The following is a 17,067-nucleotide window of genomic DNA, read 5'->3' on the forward strand; positions in this document are numbered from 1 at the left end:
GCTAGCATTGTACAGCTGGAAATAATAACCTTCTTCAATTACCTCATCTTTCATGCTTGCCAAAAAATACATGCAATAGCATGTTTAATTCATCATGTTTTGTTTGTACATTAATAAAAGGAAATTGCACAGACAGGAACTGCAAAGTACTGTATAGCAGAAGTAATGAGTAGACAGCAAAAGGTCTGGTTTGGAAGTTCAATGTTCATTTGCAAGCTATGGACCTAAAATAAAGGATGGTTTGAAGCAAAGTGTGGCTGCGCATTCAATATTTGCAAAATAAATTAAAGGTATAGCTCAGTTTCCTTAAACTTTTATTTTAAATTAGTTACATTTTCCTATGAAAGTAGTGCTTGAACCTTCAGCTGGACCACAAAGTTGTTAGCTGATTCAGTGATAACCTTTTTGAGAATTTTCTGAAGAGACTGTATAAAGAAACTGGACCAAATGTGGCAGGTGAGGCCAGAACTCATCATCTAGGGCTGAACTCTGTGTATTATATTCTTAAGGCTGTATTCCTATTTTATTCTGCTGAAACAATGGAGAATAATGGAAGCACCTTCTGAGACAAAAGTCTAAACAAGGTCCATTTGAGTTCAGAGACTAAAACTAATTGCTTGATAATTTTTGTCACCTTTCCTTTTATTTTTTGTCTAATATATTTTTTTTCCTATTTTCACACTGTTGAGACCTTGGAAAACCTCTCATTTGAAGGAGAAGAAAAAAGACAGCTAGGAGCAGAATTAAAATTGTTCTTGATTTTTATAAAATTTCATCAGAACCCAGGTATAGGAAGGAATTGGAGAAAGAAAGAACTGGGAATATAATTTAGGTTTATTTGCACAGAAAGGAACTGTTCCAGCTAATTCCCAGCAGAAAATACAGTTTTCAGTAACTCATTAACAGAGAAAATTTAGTAGAACCCTTAAGTAACACATGAATCCCAAGCTTATAATGGGCTCCTCTGGAAATCAATCCTTCAGCTATAAAAATGCAGACTATTTTCTTTCTTGTGACACAAGATGGCTGTTTTGCTGTGGGGAGCCTGACAATGCCTGCCTGTGCACAGAGAAAAATAGGAGGCTGTACTGCTGTGCCACAAGTGCAGGCAGGGGCTCAGGTGCAATCTGTCCCTTTGGGTTGCCTTAAGTAACCTGTGTGTCCTTTCCTTTTGCAGAAATACTCAGCGAACAAAAAGAGAGTGGGAAAAAGCACATCTGGCAAAGGGGACACTTCTGAAAGGGCACAGTCTTTATGGTTAAAGGAGAAATTTAGTTAGCCTCTCTCAAGCAGTACTCATCTCTCCTTCCTTGAGCACTGTGATGTACTCTTTGCTCCTTTTGCAGATCAAAGACATATCCAGTACATAATTCTAAAACCCAATTAAGTCTAGCATGGAATTAAATTTAAGAGTTTGAAATGTAGATTGATTTAATCAACTGTGGATTATTCATGCTGGATTTGGATGTTTTATTCTGAATAATTTGAGTTTATTTACTTTGAATTATAAATAGGGCAAGGAATATGAAATCTCATATTGAGGGAAAGTCAGAGCTCCTTGTATGCAACATTTGCAGTGGGTTAACTGGAATTGCATCGTGTCAAACTGCCTCAAATCTATTCTTTACTTTCCCTGTGATGTAAATAACATGTCATTTTATCATAGGTTATTAATCCTTCTTTGAAAGTATCCTCACATGATTGGTGTTCATTCTAATGTAATTGCTGTGGATGCTGAATCCTGGAACAGCTGTAGTACACTACACTACGCTGGTACTACACCAGCAGTTCACTCTTTTGCAGGCTACCAAGGTCAGGTTGTCTCCTAATCTCTTAGTCATCTGTGATCATAATGCACTTGTATCACCTAATGGATTTAAATGCAAGAGCAGGGACATTTGTATGCCTTCAGACCATATTTAACAAAATTGTAGCATGGCATTGAGATACACCTTGCACATGAATGTGAATAGTTCAGTGAAAGAGTGCGTATAAGGCCTTTCAATGATAATTCAGCATATATATGTGCACTATCATCTCCAAAGCAGACATCACAGACAGGATCCAAGTGTCTACTGAGGTAAAAAGTATAATAAGAACAGCAATTACACCTGTGGAAAATCACTTCAGAGTATAGAAATCCAATTTCCATCCATTTTACTCCAATATACAAAGGTACAACAACCATCCATCACTTGTGCCTTTTGTATTCATTTGTTGTGCTTGTTCTTGCTATGGTTTGGGGTTTGTTGAGGGTTTTTTATATTATTTTTTTCTGTTTCATCTATATAAAAAGGAAGTCTTTCACTAAAGCAGATGATGACAGAAATGAAGTGTTGCATAATTACTCATAGCCTTCTAAAGCATAGTGAAAATCTCTAGGGAAATTAATTCCTTAGAATGAGTTCAGATTCACATTTCATTCAGTGGGAACCCTAAGAAAAAGTGCCCAGAAACTGGTAGGATGCTTGTGGCATGAGATCTTTTAATATACTCTGATTAATGTCATTGAACCCACGAAGATAATCTCTGTGGGTCTGATCTGAACACCCCTGTCTTCTTATGAGGTGAAGTTCAAGAATAGATGCATGTGGGCAATAAAGTTGGTTTATAATTCAATGTTACTTGTTGCAAAAAGATAGATTACCTTCTACCTGACATCATTACCTGATGTCAGGACCAATAGATTACCTGGTGTCAGGACATCATCATATTTTTGACAGAAGTTTCCTAAACCGGTAACTGCCAAGGGTGGAAAAGGAATTTTGAAGAATTACTAGACGAGTGTGGTTTTCCTATAATGTTCACCAAATGCCTGCTGTTTGGCAGTGTTGGAAAAAGGACACTGATCTAAATTTGTTTTTGTGGTTGCCACGGCTGCCACAGCAGTTCCGGTTGTCATTGCTGCAGTCTGAATGCAATGTACATTTTTCACACTGAAGGGAGTGAACACTGCACCCCACTGAGGTGGGTCTAAAAACAGGATTACCCCACTTCATCTGCAAGAGGTAAGGAAGCTGCTTACCTCTGTAAAACACTGTATTTGGGCCTAGAAGTCATATAGTTGAGCTATCACTGTGTTGACGCAAGTGAAATTAAGTATTTTAATCTCAATTTTACAGTAAGATACCAACTCAATGAATGAAGTTTGATGATAATAGATTAGACCTACATCTACTTTCAGGTATTACTATGTCATAGACAGTTTCTTGTGGAACAATTTTTCTTTTTTCTTTTTTTTTTTTATAGAATGTTATGAGGGAAAAAAGGAGAAAGGAATAATTACAGCTAGATAAAATTTTCATAGAGTAATGCTTTATCAGTTGGAGTTTGGTTTTCACCTCATTTTCAGTGGTGAAAGATAAGATAATCTCATCCCAAACCTCCTGCCAGATGCAGGAACACCTCTCAGTAGATCAGGTTGTTCAATTCCTCATCCAAAACCTGCCCTTGAACACTTCCAAGGTTGGGATATCCACAATTTTTCTGTGCAACCTCTTCCCATGCCCCACCACCCTTGCAGTAAAGAATTTCCCCCATATATTTCTTCCTTCACTTTGACCCCTTTATTCTTTGCCCTAACACTACAGTTCCTGACAAAGAGTCTCTCTCCAGCTTTCCTGTAGGCCCCCTTCAGATACTGTCAGGTTGCTATGAGGTCGCTAAAAGGTATGACATTTTTATATACAGAACAGCTCAAACTTGCTCAGCCCATCTTAGTTGGAAACATGGTCCAGTTCTCCTATCAGCTTTGTAACTTTCCTCTGGACTTGCTCCAGCAGTTCCATGTCTTATGCTGGGGATCCCAGAGCTGGACACAGTGCTTCTGGTGGGGTCTCAAAAGACCAGAACAAAGCAGTGTAATCCCCTCCCTTGACCTGCTGGCCACGCTCCTTTGGATGCATTCCTGTGGCTTTCTGGGCTGGGAGCACTCACTGCTGGCTCATGGTGAGTTTTTCATCAGCCACCACCCCCAAGTGCCTCCCCTCAGGGCTGCTCTCAATCACTTCTCTGCCCAGCCTGTGGGTGTGTCTGGGATTGCCCCAGTGCAGGTGCAGGACCTTGCCCTTGGCCTTGCTGAGCTCCCTGAGGTTTGCATGGTCCCACCTCTCAAGCCTGTCCAGGTCCCTGTGGATGCCATCCCTTCCCTCCCTGTGTGGACAGCCCCACCCAGCTCAGTGTCAGCAGCAAACTTGCTGAGACTGCCCTGGACCCCACTGTCCACGTCCCTGACAAAGGTGTGGGACAGTGTCGGTCCCAGGACCCACCCCAGAGGTCTTCTCTTGCATAAAGTAAAGAGAGATTTTGGAAGGAAGAGCCTCCATTGAAAATGAAATCCTGATGACCTCAAACATTTCCTCTGGTAGAGTTTTACTTAAGTAAATTCTAAATAACTTCCCTTGCTCTTTCTGTTTAGCATTGACTAAGGCGCTTGCATTAATTCTTCATTATCTGTGGTCTCTGCACTCTGTGAATACTTATTTTAGTGTCTTATTTCAGAATATTTTTTTTTAACTGCCCGTATACAATGTTTAGGATATAGCTAATCACCTGTGGGACTTCTCTCTTTTCCTGATTAAGAGTAACATCTATGCTATTTCTATGAAACTTCATTGAGACACTCCTTAAAAGCATTACTTTATAACTGTCATAACCATTTTTCAGAAACAGAAGTATAATACTTTATAGCATACTGAGACTTTTGGAGACAGAGTCTAAGAATTGCTAAAGTACAAAATATTTTCAAAATACCCAAACCTAAGGTTTCTTCTTATCAAAGTTTGCATAAGACTTTGTATCAGTCCTGAATAGCCAAGATTAAATCCCAGGGGTTTGTACATATATAGAGAGGCAAACGATTTAAATAGAATTTTTTAAGGTTTGAATATTGCCTTTGGTCATTTGCAGTTTTTAACTATAAGCCTCATCAACAAGTCAAATGTTTAAATAGATATTTATAAATTGGTGAGTCAGTTATATCCTCATGATACAATTCAATACAGAATTCAAAATTATTTTTGCTTAGTCGGGGAACATCTTCTATTCTGAAACACATCAGCAATGCTTAATTTTAGTGACTATGCACTAAGATATGAATGTCTGTGGATCTCAGGATTGTTTTTGGGTTTTGTTTTGGCTGAGCTTTTAAAACCTTTTTTCATGGGGAGTGGGCAGGGGGTGGAAGGACAGGTGCAGAATGAGCTTCAAAGAATACGAGGGCCAAATCCAGAGCTGTGACAGAAAGTTACCTGTGGCTGTGACTAAGGGTTTCAATTTCTCACCTCTTTCACGTATACCAGTCATCAAGACACCTACATGAGAAATCAGGTGGTAAAGCTGAAGTCAGTATATTTGCTTAGAAGCATCCAAAAGCAAATTCAGATTAAAAAAAGGAAATTCAAAATTCTTAAATAATATTATTATGTCTTAAATCTTTTGAGTACTCTGCAATAAAACCTGTCTTTTGAAGAGCTATTCTATTTCTTTTACATTTTGGGGGGGTTAATAGCTGCAGATGACTTATTTTATGGGAAATACATTTCTGTCTTTGAACCTAGAAATCTTACCAAAACATTTGGATTCACCTTATCCATTATTTCAACAAACAGAGCGCTAGGTATTTTATATGTTGCTGTTGAAGGGTCATGTTTATATTAAACTGGAGATGTGTACTATTCTATAAGAGGTTTGAAAGAAATTATGCAGCCATAGGGAATGCCTTTCTAACTTCATAAGCAACAGGGGACCACTCAGCACGCCATTTGTTACAAACTCTGTAACCTTTATAAAATACCTTTAAACATCTACTTGCAAACATATGTCAATGCAATTTTACTTTAATTGATTTTACCTTGACCTCTTTTGTTGTTTCACAGTTTAATTTTAAAAATGTGAGGTAAAACAACAACAGGAATATATTTTTTGAATTCCAGGAGTTTAAAGGTTTCTACTACTCCTGATAAAATTTCAGGAAATTGAAAGTTTAGTAGAAATCATCTGAGCATTATAATGTTTTTTCTCTAGAGATCTTTCTGAAGATCTGAGAAGCCAGTAGAAGAAACATGAGCAATTGGAATCTAGCTTTTTTAAAAACAGGTCATGAGCTCAGTGACAGTTGAATAACTGAGCTCAAATAAAAATGTTATACAACTGAATAATATTTCCTTTCTAGTCTACTGAGGAATTTTTAAATCCTTACTGAATTCATAGGATCTGATGATTTCAAAAGAGAGGTGTTAGAGAAACAGAATGACTGTCTCCCATGCACCTGTGTTTTGCACCTAATACAGAGTACTTAGACAACTTTTTAATGGCACATATGTACAGACATGCTCAATGCATCTGTTCAGAGACAATCCAGATCTTCTAGGCTGTGGGAATGCCCATGCAGCACCTCTCTTACCTAATGATATTTAGCTTTCTTTTTGCTGCCCATGAAATTATGTATTTGTCTGTTCAATGTTTATTCTGAGAAATTACATTCTTTTTGTCTGCGTAAAATGTACTCACTGAATAAAATTTTTAATCTAAAACCATGGTCTTTTGATAAACATATGAAACATTCATCAACACCATCAACAACATCTATATATCCATACTATATGCTATACTTTTGAGAGTAATTTCTATTATTGATATTAACAGAAATTACTCTATAATTTTTCTTTCAGCGCAGAGGCCTTGTATTTACTTGGTCTTCAGAACTATTCAGACTCTCATGGCTTCACTAATAAACAATAATAAACAATTTTTGAAGGCTGACAATATTATAAAACAAATGAAAAAGTAATCACCAAGGAACCATTTGATGCTTCATTACATTTCTGTTAGTTCAATTTTTGCAAGAACAAGAGAATTGATATGAATATCTTCTGAAAAGCACTTAGATAAATCTGTGTGCATCCTTGAGCAACATTTTTTTTTTAACAAGATTTCTGGCAGTTACTTTAGAAACAATCTGAGGATAATTTTATTTGCCTCTGTAATCCTGAACTAAAAATCACTCTTTTAAAAATTTGCTGTTGATAATTTACTTGCCTGGGGAAACATGAAGTGGATTTTTCTTTGGTTGTGTAACTGGGATGCAATGTCTAACTCTTGGCAGGAGATGGGTAAAAAGTGTATGAAAAGCGCTTTATGATGCTCCCAAACTTTTATATTTTTTTTCTTATACACCTCTACCTAATTGGTGTCTCATATTTTGTACTGCATTATTAATTTTCTGGTGCATGAACCATCTTTTTTGTTATAAGCTTGTATAACTGGCTCTAAGTGCACCACTTGAGTAGCTGTGCATTATCGAGGTAGAAAATTCAGGTCCACTCAGCCTTAAAATGGAAGGCTTATTTAACCAAGTTGGTTGCAGCATGAGAAGTTATGTAACCACTGACACACAAACAAATTGTGTGACTGATATTCATTTTGGTACATCTTTGATTTCCCAACCAGAATGACCTGTTACCTATTTACATCTGCAGACAACCTGCAACAAGATTTCTGAGCATCTTGATCTCAAAAAAAACCTCAGTTCTAGCTCTGTCTTCACAATATCACAATGTAAATCTCTAAGCCCTTATAAAGTATAAATTTATAGTATACAGTTAAAATAGCTTCTTTATAACTGCCCAAAGTTTTCAGGTAGGAACCTCTTCAACAAAGGAGCAATATTAATCAAAACTGTTTACCATAGATTGGAAGAACTGCACTGAGTCTCATTTCCAACTAACGTTAGCAGAGACAAAATACAGCTCCTTTCTGGGTTTCCAACTAAGAGTGAGCTTTGTACTTGTGATCAAAATAGCATAGCAGCCACCAAAAAGCTGCTCAGAAAGATCTTGTAGCAGTTTACCACACTACCCATTTTCTAACTTCCGCCTTTTGGCATCCCTCTCTTCAAACATTGCTCTGTAGCATTATGACAGAGTTTATAATGATTTATATTATTTATGGTAGTTTTCTGGCATAATTAATTTTCTGACTCTGGACTTAAGTAGAAAATGGCTGCACTGAGTCTGCCAACAGTTACAACTAACAATGTATATAGCTCTTGATAGTTTCTATATCATACTGCATTAAATACACCAGTTAAAGGAATAACACTGGGAAGCTTACTTATTTTGTGCCGTTTCATTTCAGTGCTTTCCTTGAGAATCTTGAGGGCTCCAAGGGTCTCAGTGCTGAACCTTCTCCATCACTTGGATCTGTACAAAATACAAGGTTTTATATCACATTCCCTCTAAGTTTCACTGGAAGTGGAAATCATTCCTATTCATTGTTACAATAGTTGGGTGGATAAAGCATTGACTGGGGAGACCTGTATTCAGTTTTTTCCTCTGTCTCAGGAAATTTAAGCTTATATCTTCAATCTCCAGAAAAATCACCACTATAACTGCAGGTTATTATGATAAATAATAAAGGATTTCTCTGCCTCTTCTATTGAAAATGTTCTTTAATTTTAGAAAAAGAAGAACAAATACATGAGCAAAACATTTATTTGAGATGTGAAAACCTGTATGTGGATACAATTCCCCTGTAGTTGCTAAGGAAAACTTGGCCTTAGCCTATACTCCAGCAGCCATTTATGTATTTTCCATCAAAGAACCACTGAATGAAATACAAAAGTTGTCCTTAGAATTGATTTTGACTTCCTTTTTCCTAAGGAGAATGAAATAACCTCTAGACCAGGAGAAATGAAGCATCCCCTTTTAAAGCATTCTGGCTTGCTTTCAACTCTCTTACCCAGATTTTATTGCTATTGCTCCATGCTTTGTTATTTTGCCATTAATCTATAAGCTGTAATTAACACTGCAATTATCTTTCTTTTCCATTTGCATGAAAAAAAAAATGAGAGAAGCCTCAGAACTAGAGGCAGAAAACATGGTGTGAGATGAGAGAACCATACAGTTGGATAAAGATCCCAAAACAAGTCTATGCTAAAGTATTTTTTTGGGCAGCAAGATGTAGCACAGGAGTTGCCACTGTGCTTGTCATCATATTATTTTAATGCACAAGCCTTCATTTGATTTCATCAATAATAATACCATACATATCTTCCAGTAGTAGTACGTGTTTACAATTAGACAAACAGATTCACGCTCTCTGACCCAATTTATTGTTCTACTCACTGGTTCCCAAGCCTAAATAAACAGATTAATGTTCTCTCCCAAGTTAATATTAGTAAAGACCTTGTCCAGGCAAGGAAAGAAGAGGTTTTCCCCATGGTCACTGGCATTTACTTATGTCGAGTATTGCTAAGGCTGGGTTTTTATTTCTATGACCACTTGCTCATGCTGCTGCTGAGTTGCTCTGGCCTCGCCAGATGAATCCAGCTGCTCTGAGCTCCCAACTCTCCAATGCTGTTTTGAGCTTCTCAGTGTCTGGCTCTGGTCTCTGTCATGAAAAAATTCAACATAGGTATGTATATATGCACACACATATGGATACACATGTATTACACTTTATGTTTGTCTATAAATATGTACTTTATTTCCTTTCTTTTTCTGCTGAAACCAACAAAAACGTGTTGCTTTCAGCAGAAGAACCTTCTTCTTGTTCTTATCCTTCATTTATCCACTGCAAGATGCCACTCATCCTTCTGAAATTTTACATTAGCACTTAGGAAGAGGCTTATAACTGGGAAAATGGACTAACTATAGCAACATTTCTTATCCAATTTTTATGCCATAATATAGTTTTAAGAGATCTGGAGTAACAAGATATGAGCATCTTATAGCTATGCCTTTATTCATTTTTAAAAGTCTATTGGATTGTTGTGTTGTATTATGTTTAGATCTATCCACAGCTGTACTATTGACTTTGACAGTAATGTGATCTAGACATTTCCATGACTAGCCTCAAAGTGCAGACTATCATTATAGTCTGGATGTGCTTGCATCGGCACTTTTTTGATTAAGTGCTATGATTTTTCTGTCCTTCTTTCTTTCTAGGAAGCTTGTATTTAGCCTTAAACTTACATACCAAAGCCCCCTCCATTTAGGCAATGAACAGGGGTTTTTTTACCTCTTTTATAAAAATTCATGATTTCTAAAAATCATGGTACATTATTAGTTCAATAATGAGAAAAAAAAAAATCCCAATTAAATGCTGCATTTAAGTTTGATATCTTCCCTATAACTTCCAGAACTTCTGATTTTAATGGAGTTTCTTGCATTAAACCCTGAAAAGAGTGTTCTCTTAAAGCATGAACATATGAAGTCATTAAAATCTAAGCTTTTTGTGGCATAGATTCAGACACACTTTATGCCAGAATTAGTACAACTAAAACCACCCCATAGTAATCTGGGGGGAAATCACACCTTCTAAGAAAATGTTAAGTTAACTCTCCCTTGTACCTGTGGATTCGAACTGGATATTTAAATTTAAACCTTGGTCTCACATGTCCAAGCACAAAGGCTGAGTCATTCCATGACTCTCCTTTCAGTCTTGGCTTCTCCAAGCTGATGTAGTGAATACTGCTCACCTCCTGAGGCATCCAGAAGCCTTTGCTAGCCTCTGCCTCATGTCCTGCATTTGAAGCTAGAGGTTCAGTGGCTTCATTGACTGCCTGAGTCATAATACAAACTAGGTCGTCTGTACCCAAGCTGAATGTCCTAAACCTTGGACCAATGAATCACCTCCTCTAATTTTCTGGCCCAATGTCTCTGTTCAATTATTTAAAGAATACATGACCTTTTCTACCACAGGTAAGCACAGCTAGTGATCAGAGCATCTAGCTGTAAAGAGTGAAACTTGGATTGAAGACCTTGCTCTGTTCAGGTCTGTTCTTATTTAACTGTTCTTGGACACCATGGGATAACCTCTCTACTGTTTTTCTACCACAGATATTTCTGTCTTCCTTACCTTCCAGTTTTACTCATAAACTTTAAAGTTTATGAGTATGTAAAATGTAACTCATTCTAAGGAATATTTTCAGAGGTGGGAAAACAATTTCTGCCACTTCTAATCATCAGAGTTTGAGGATTAATATCTTGGCTTCCTGTTATGGGTATTCATTAAAGTATTTGTATTACATTTTCTGTTAGGCATCGTATTTCTTTAATAGGTAAAATGGAAGAACTGCTTAGCTGCTTAAGCAATATTTTGCCATGAAGTATTGTTTGAATTCCTACTCCATATGATGCCTAAATTATATGAGTATGAGAAAAATAATATGGGTATGAGATTATATGGGTATGAGAAAAATAATTAATTTTAAATGTTTTAAAATCACTTTCCTTGTCTGGAAGTATATGACATGCGGTACATTGCAAAAAATTACTCTGCTAATGTTGCTATCCTCAAGGATCTAAAACTCAGTAAGGCTCTCAAAACCATGAGATGTTCAAAAATATTACCTTTTTGTTAGTTCAGTTCATTCTTTGAACTTTTAAAATTAGTAAAATGCACTCAGGTTGCATTTTCAAGCTTTTCTATAACCTCCCTACAAGAGTAGGAACTCATGCTTATTAAAAGCAATAAACACTAAGAGATTAATGGATTAATGTAAGCCCAGAAAAGAGGACAGAAATCTCAAATCTAAAATTTGCAAGGTTTACAATAGAATAATTTCTGCAAGTTAACCCTCTCTTACCAAGACTCAGTATATTTCTGCTGTAGTTTTGTTGAAGACTTGAAGCTGTTGTTGTGGGTCATGAATTGACATTATATTGCCCTCCATTCACAGTGTTTTGCAAGTAATGTTCATGCAGTACTGTGGTATGCTTAGGTGTAAGCCCACTCATTCCCTGAATATATCCACCCTAACATTTTTGGGGCATATTTTTTCTCATTTGCTTTAATTCCTGAAACACTCAGAGGCTTGACAGGTTCTCAGCACAGAATGACAGCCTAACGCTACTTCCAAAAGAGCTAAAAGTCTCAACCTGAACTTTTTTTTTCTCATGTCCATTAACCTGTCTGAAAAGCTGCTGGGCTGGGCATGAACAGGCATGTTATTATTGCAAACGATGGGCCACTTACATTTAAATGTGAGAATATGATTCAGAAAATCTTGTAATATCTACTTGTATCAAGCATTGCTCTTAGAGCTTTCACATATAGCCTGACTGCACACAAGCCTTTTTTTTGGTAATCAATGTAATATTTTTTCTGCCATTTTTTTCTCACCTGTCATTGCTTTACTTGGGATATAATTTTTTAGATTTTGGTGCTCAACTGCAATAAAATCAAATCAGCAGTGATAAGTTAATACTTTGGTACATGGTAAAGGAGTGACTGTATATCACTGTCAGTTTTTGAGTGCCGGATGTTCAGGAAGAATTAGATTCAGAAACATATATTAAAGTAACATTAGGCCTGGACAACAGCAGGAAGTAATGCAAGAGAAGATGCCAATTTAGTTTCTACTAGCATCATTTAACTAACTGAACTGCACTTTTTGTAGACCATTTCTACACATAGGAGATGGTTATTCCATTATTAAGTATTTCAAAACTCTGCTTTCTTCTGAGCACCAAAATTAGGGCTCTGCTTTCTAAAAACAATGCACATCCATACCAACACATGAGCAGCTAGGAGAGCTACTCAGAATTTTTGAATGTCAGACCACTTAGGGGCCTTACTTTTGAACTCCAGGACTGCAAATCTTGATCCAAATTTCCTTGCTTTCACTGAATCCATTAGGAACATTGCAGAGTTTTTCAAGCCCTCATCAACATTTACAAAAGAGAAATACACACTTTATTTTATTAATACTCAGTTTCTCTTTTGGTTGACACTTCAAAAGTGGTCTGGTTGGGAAACAAGCCCAAAGAATATTCTGATTTTATTTTTTACTTTTCTTTTTTTCCCTAATTGCATACTATCTTGAGAATTTGCCAGATAGCTTCCTGCCAGCTCTTCTATACGGGGCATATCATTCCCTTGTTCTGTCAGAATGATAAAAAAATCAGTTGTGGGATTTAGGATCTGCTAAGTAATTAACACCATTTCAGCATTAACTGTGTAGAAAATATTATGTTAATCTGACTGATCTGGAAGGTCAAGCTGTGCCCACCTGCTGCCTGCTTGTAAGGACTCAACACCAGGAGCAGGTTTTGCCAGAAGAAATAAATCTAGCAAGAATGGTTTGAAGCTTCTCTCTAATCCTATCTCTCTAGTTGTCTACCTACATAACTTGAGTACCCAATGCTTTAATGTCATGGTTCCATAAATTGCAGAGCCACCCCATAATTTGAGTCTTGATATCTATTCTTTGAAACCAGATTAATTCCTCCCTCTCTGGTTTCATTTCTTTCAGGAAAATAAGATAATGTGTATAATAGAATAATAAGCATTAAGAAATTTTACAATGAGAAAACAATTCCTTCAGACAGAATGAATTGTGGTTTTGCTATTTCTGTATTTTCCATTGTCTCCTTTCATCTGGGAAGGAAGTTATGAAAAAAAATTTACCTGGCTATATTATTGCCTTGTGGGAGATCAAAAATCATACAGGAGAAAAAAAAAAGACATGAACAAAAGAGCTGTTCACACCACGTTTTACAATATAAATATTTCCTTAAGCAAGGAAAAATCCCCTGTAAAAGATGTTTTCATGTACAACTTTCACTGAGAATGAGTTATCTTCATGAGGGTGAAGCCAAATAAATATTTGTATCTGAGTTGGGTTTTGGGGAATTAAATGAGATTATATATGTATTTTATCTAACAAAAGAGTATCTGAGTGAACAAAGAAGGGGAGGTTTTCTATGCATTGGTATCAGAAACAAAACTGATTTTTGAAAGTACAAATCTCTGCAATTTTATGCAAAATAGCTGTTCGCTTCAGCTTGTCTTAAGAAAAACACTTTGCCTTTAAAAAAGCAGTTATTAACTCTTTTGTAGACACTTGGATAAGCAAAACACATCCATTTCTGATAACACAAGACAGAACTGCCCTGAAGTACTATAGACGTGGATGTCATATGTTCCACTGCTGGGTGAACATAGCCTTGTGCTTCTGTCCAGTTGAGATTATCTGTACTAAATAAAGTGAGGTCATCCTGCAGAAGACACCGTATTAAGCATCCCAGGGTGTTAGAAAGCAATGAAATATACAATTACCCTCAACAGCAGTACTACAAGCTGTGTGATTCCTATGCATTTACTGATTATCTTTATTTGTATTATTCTTTTTTCAGTAGTGGATATAAATTACATCCCATTATGGTCCAACTGCAAATAATGAAATGACAATACCATCCATGCCACAGCACTGTCTGGCATTCATGTATCTCTTTAGAGGTGTTAAGAGAAAAGACAGGGTATTGCAGCTGAGTGCACTTTATGATGGAATGCTCTAATAGAGATTTAATATATTTATCTACGTTCTGAAGCCAGCAGCTATAGTAACTGCAAATGGCTGGCTGGCCACAGTTATTATCTGAGCAATCTAAGTAGTTATGTTTTGAGCTACAGGGTGTTGAAGATAATAGTTCACTCTAGACTAATGCCTACATAATGGCAGATTGCCTTCTCCTTTTTACTTGCTGGTCAAGCCCAGCTGATGATGATTGACTTAATGAGAGTTATAACCTGGCCCATAACCTAAGGAATAAGAGGACTGTTTACACAGAAGAACAATATTATGCTCCTTGGAGATTTTGATGGATATTGCTAGTTTTGGAACTCTTTAACTACTTGGATTTCCATGGTACCTGTAGCAAACTGTCAGGCAGTAATGGTGTCTTCACAGGTTTGCTGAAATCACTTAAATCTTTCACCTAACAACAAATGAGTTCTTGCCCAAGATGTGCAATTGGACATTAATATTGTTATAACAGTCCACCTCTTCTTCTATCTCTGTTTTATTCCCATTATTGTGTTTCATTTACATCCAGATCCTAACAAACATGTCCTCACCAGATGATGTTCAATTTCCTTTATTGCAGACAGTGTTTGTATGTGCATGTGCAAGGTCTTTTTAAAAAGTACCCCCTGTCCTTAGACTTAGTTGCCAGTGCATATTTCACTGCCTAAAACATGTTTTTGGAAACACAGGTATGTTTCCTTGTTAGGGTAAACTAAAGTGGCTATTATTCCTTTAATAAGGAATTATTATTCCTCCCCCTTCTTTGTTTGGCAGAAGAGGTCAGGGGGAAGAGGCATCACCTGAACTCAAGGGGCTCAGTTTAGGCTTTATGGGAGATTTTATGTAAGCATGACTAAAATGTTTAGCAATACTACTCAGATTTGCATGGACAAAAAATGTCAATACTCTGTCTACACCATGGAGAGATCAAAGATTGTATAAGAAGGGAGACAACAGGAGGATAATAGTTGGGTCAAAAATATTTGAAAATAAAGAAAAGAAAAATAAAGTATCACAGGTTTTTCCCCTTAAACTTAATCTCTTTGCTGGAATGGACTGACTAGAGACACATAAAATTGAGTCCATAACTGAAATGTAGCTGCCATACCATACTGAGCAAATACAATTCTATCTAGCTGAAATTCTAAAATCTTAAAGCAATAACATATAACCTGAACCCAAGAACTCCTGTCATGTTACAAAGATAGACTTTGAATGCAGAAGCTGTGCGAGTACCTTTCAATGTATCCTTATTTCTGCCAGAACGATAGCATTCACTCTCTGTATATGGTTCAAATAAGCTGGAATTCATTTTGACAAAATTAACTTAATCCCAAGACTTTTTTCTTCAGGAAAATGAAGCATTGTTAATTATTTCTTTGGGTGGTAGCTGGTTTTTTGTGGTTTTTTTTTTTTTTTGGGGGGGGGGGGAGTGTTGTTTTTTTTTATTTTGGGGTTTTTTTAGTTTTTTGGTGGTTTTTTTTGGTTGTGTTTTTTTGTTCCAACATGACTCTTTCAGCTTCCATCCTGCTTGAGCTGGAGTAAAATATTCTATTTACTGTTGGGGCTGAGTACTTTTTACCTATGTAGCAAAGAACATTCCTAATTTACCACCATTTTGAAAAACATTAATGTGATTTCTGTGCTTTTAACTTACATGCACAGATGATGTCAAACAAATTCTGTCCAGAGTACTGCAGTCTTTTCTCTCCTTGCTTCCTTTGGAAACCATGTTCATAATAGGAATTTCTTTGGACCAGTCATGCTGGGGGTCTTGTGATATTTTAGATGGTTATTCTGCTCCTTTGTTCATTAGTGCCCTCATGAGTGTTCCAGAGATATGAGAAGAAAAGCAATTTGTGAATATGTTTGGAGCAGCCAACAACTCTATCAACACACCTGAAAGCTGTGAATAATGATAATGACTAACAATAATAATTAATAATAACAATATAAACCCTGACGTGAATGGTACTTATCTGGGCTCTCTTCTCTAATATTACCATCAGCTGAATGACTGCCTTTACCTGTATGAGGGCTTTAATATGGCTATTAATTCACTTAGTAGTTGAATACTACTCCTTAAATCCTCTCCACAAGCCAGTTTTCTCTGCATAAGGGTGGGCTAAAGCTGTATTATCACTCCTCAGTGCAGAGGGATCATTTGGTCAACAGCAGATCCATTTGCTCAGAAGATGCTTTTTCATCCTACTCACTCACCAGTGAGAGAAGGAGGAAAAGATAATCCACATGGTACTACTTATTGCTCTCAGTCCAGAAAGAGACAGAAGTTCTGGCAATGATGCCTTGAGAGCCTTTATCATGGATTAAAAACTACGTTGTCAAAAGGCAAAAAAAAAAAAGCTTCTTTGACTTGCCAGTTGAGGATAAAAATACCAAAAGGTTTCTGCTTTAGTGCTTTCAAATTCAATAATCATTCATCAGTTTGTTTTCTTTCTGTGCTAGGGAGGACAGGTAGTCAGAGCAGAGAATACAGATTGTTTCAGTCGGCTCCTGTTCAGCTGATAATCGTATACACAGCTGTACATAGCCAGTGCCTGCCAGCAGAGGCCTGACCCAAACAATTAACCTTATATTAACGCCCCTAATGGTGATCATCTGTTGCCATATGCCTGAAGCCTGAGCTCTAACTCAGCAATGAAACCATCTACCCCTCAAGTCGCAACTGATCCTTGATCACAAGGTACTGAGCTTCAGCTGATTTTTAAAATGTTTATTGGTAATCTGTTTCTTCT

This window comes from Agelaius tricolor, unplaced genomic scaffold (assembly GCF_023055355.1).
Source record: "Agelaius tricolor isolate 1412-34295 unplaced genomic scaffold, bAgeTri1.0.p SCAF_4, whole genome shotgun sequence".
In the NCBI taxonomy this organism is placed as follows: Eukaryota; Metazoa; Chordata; class Aves; order Passeriformes; family Icteridae; genus Agelaius; species Agelaius tricolor.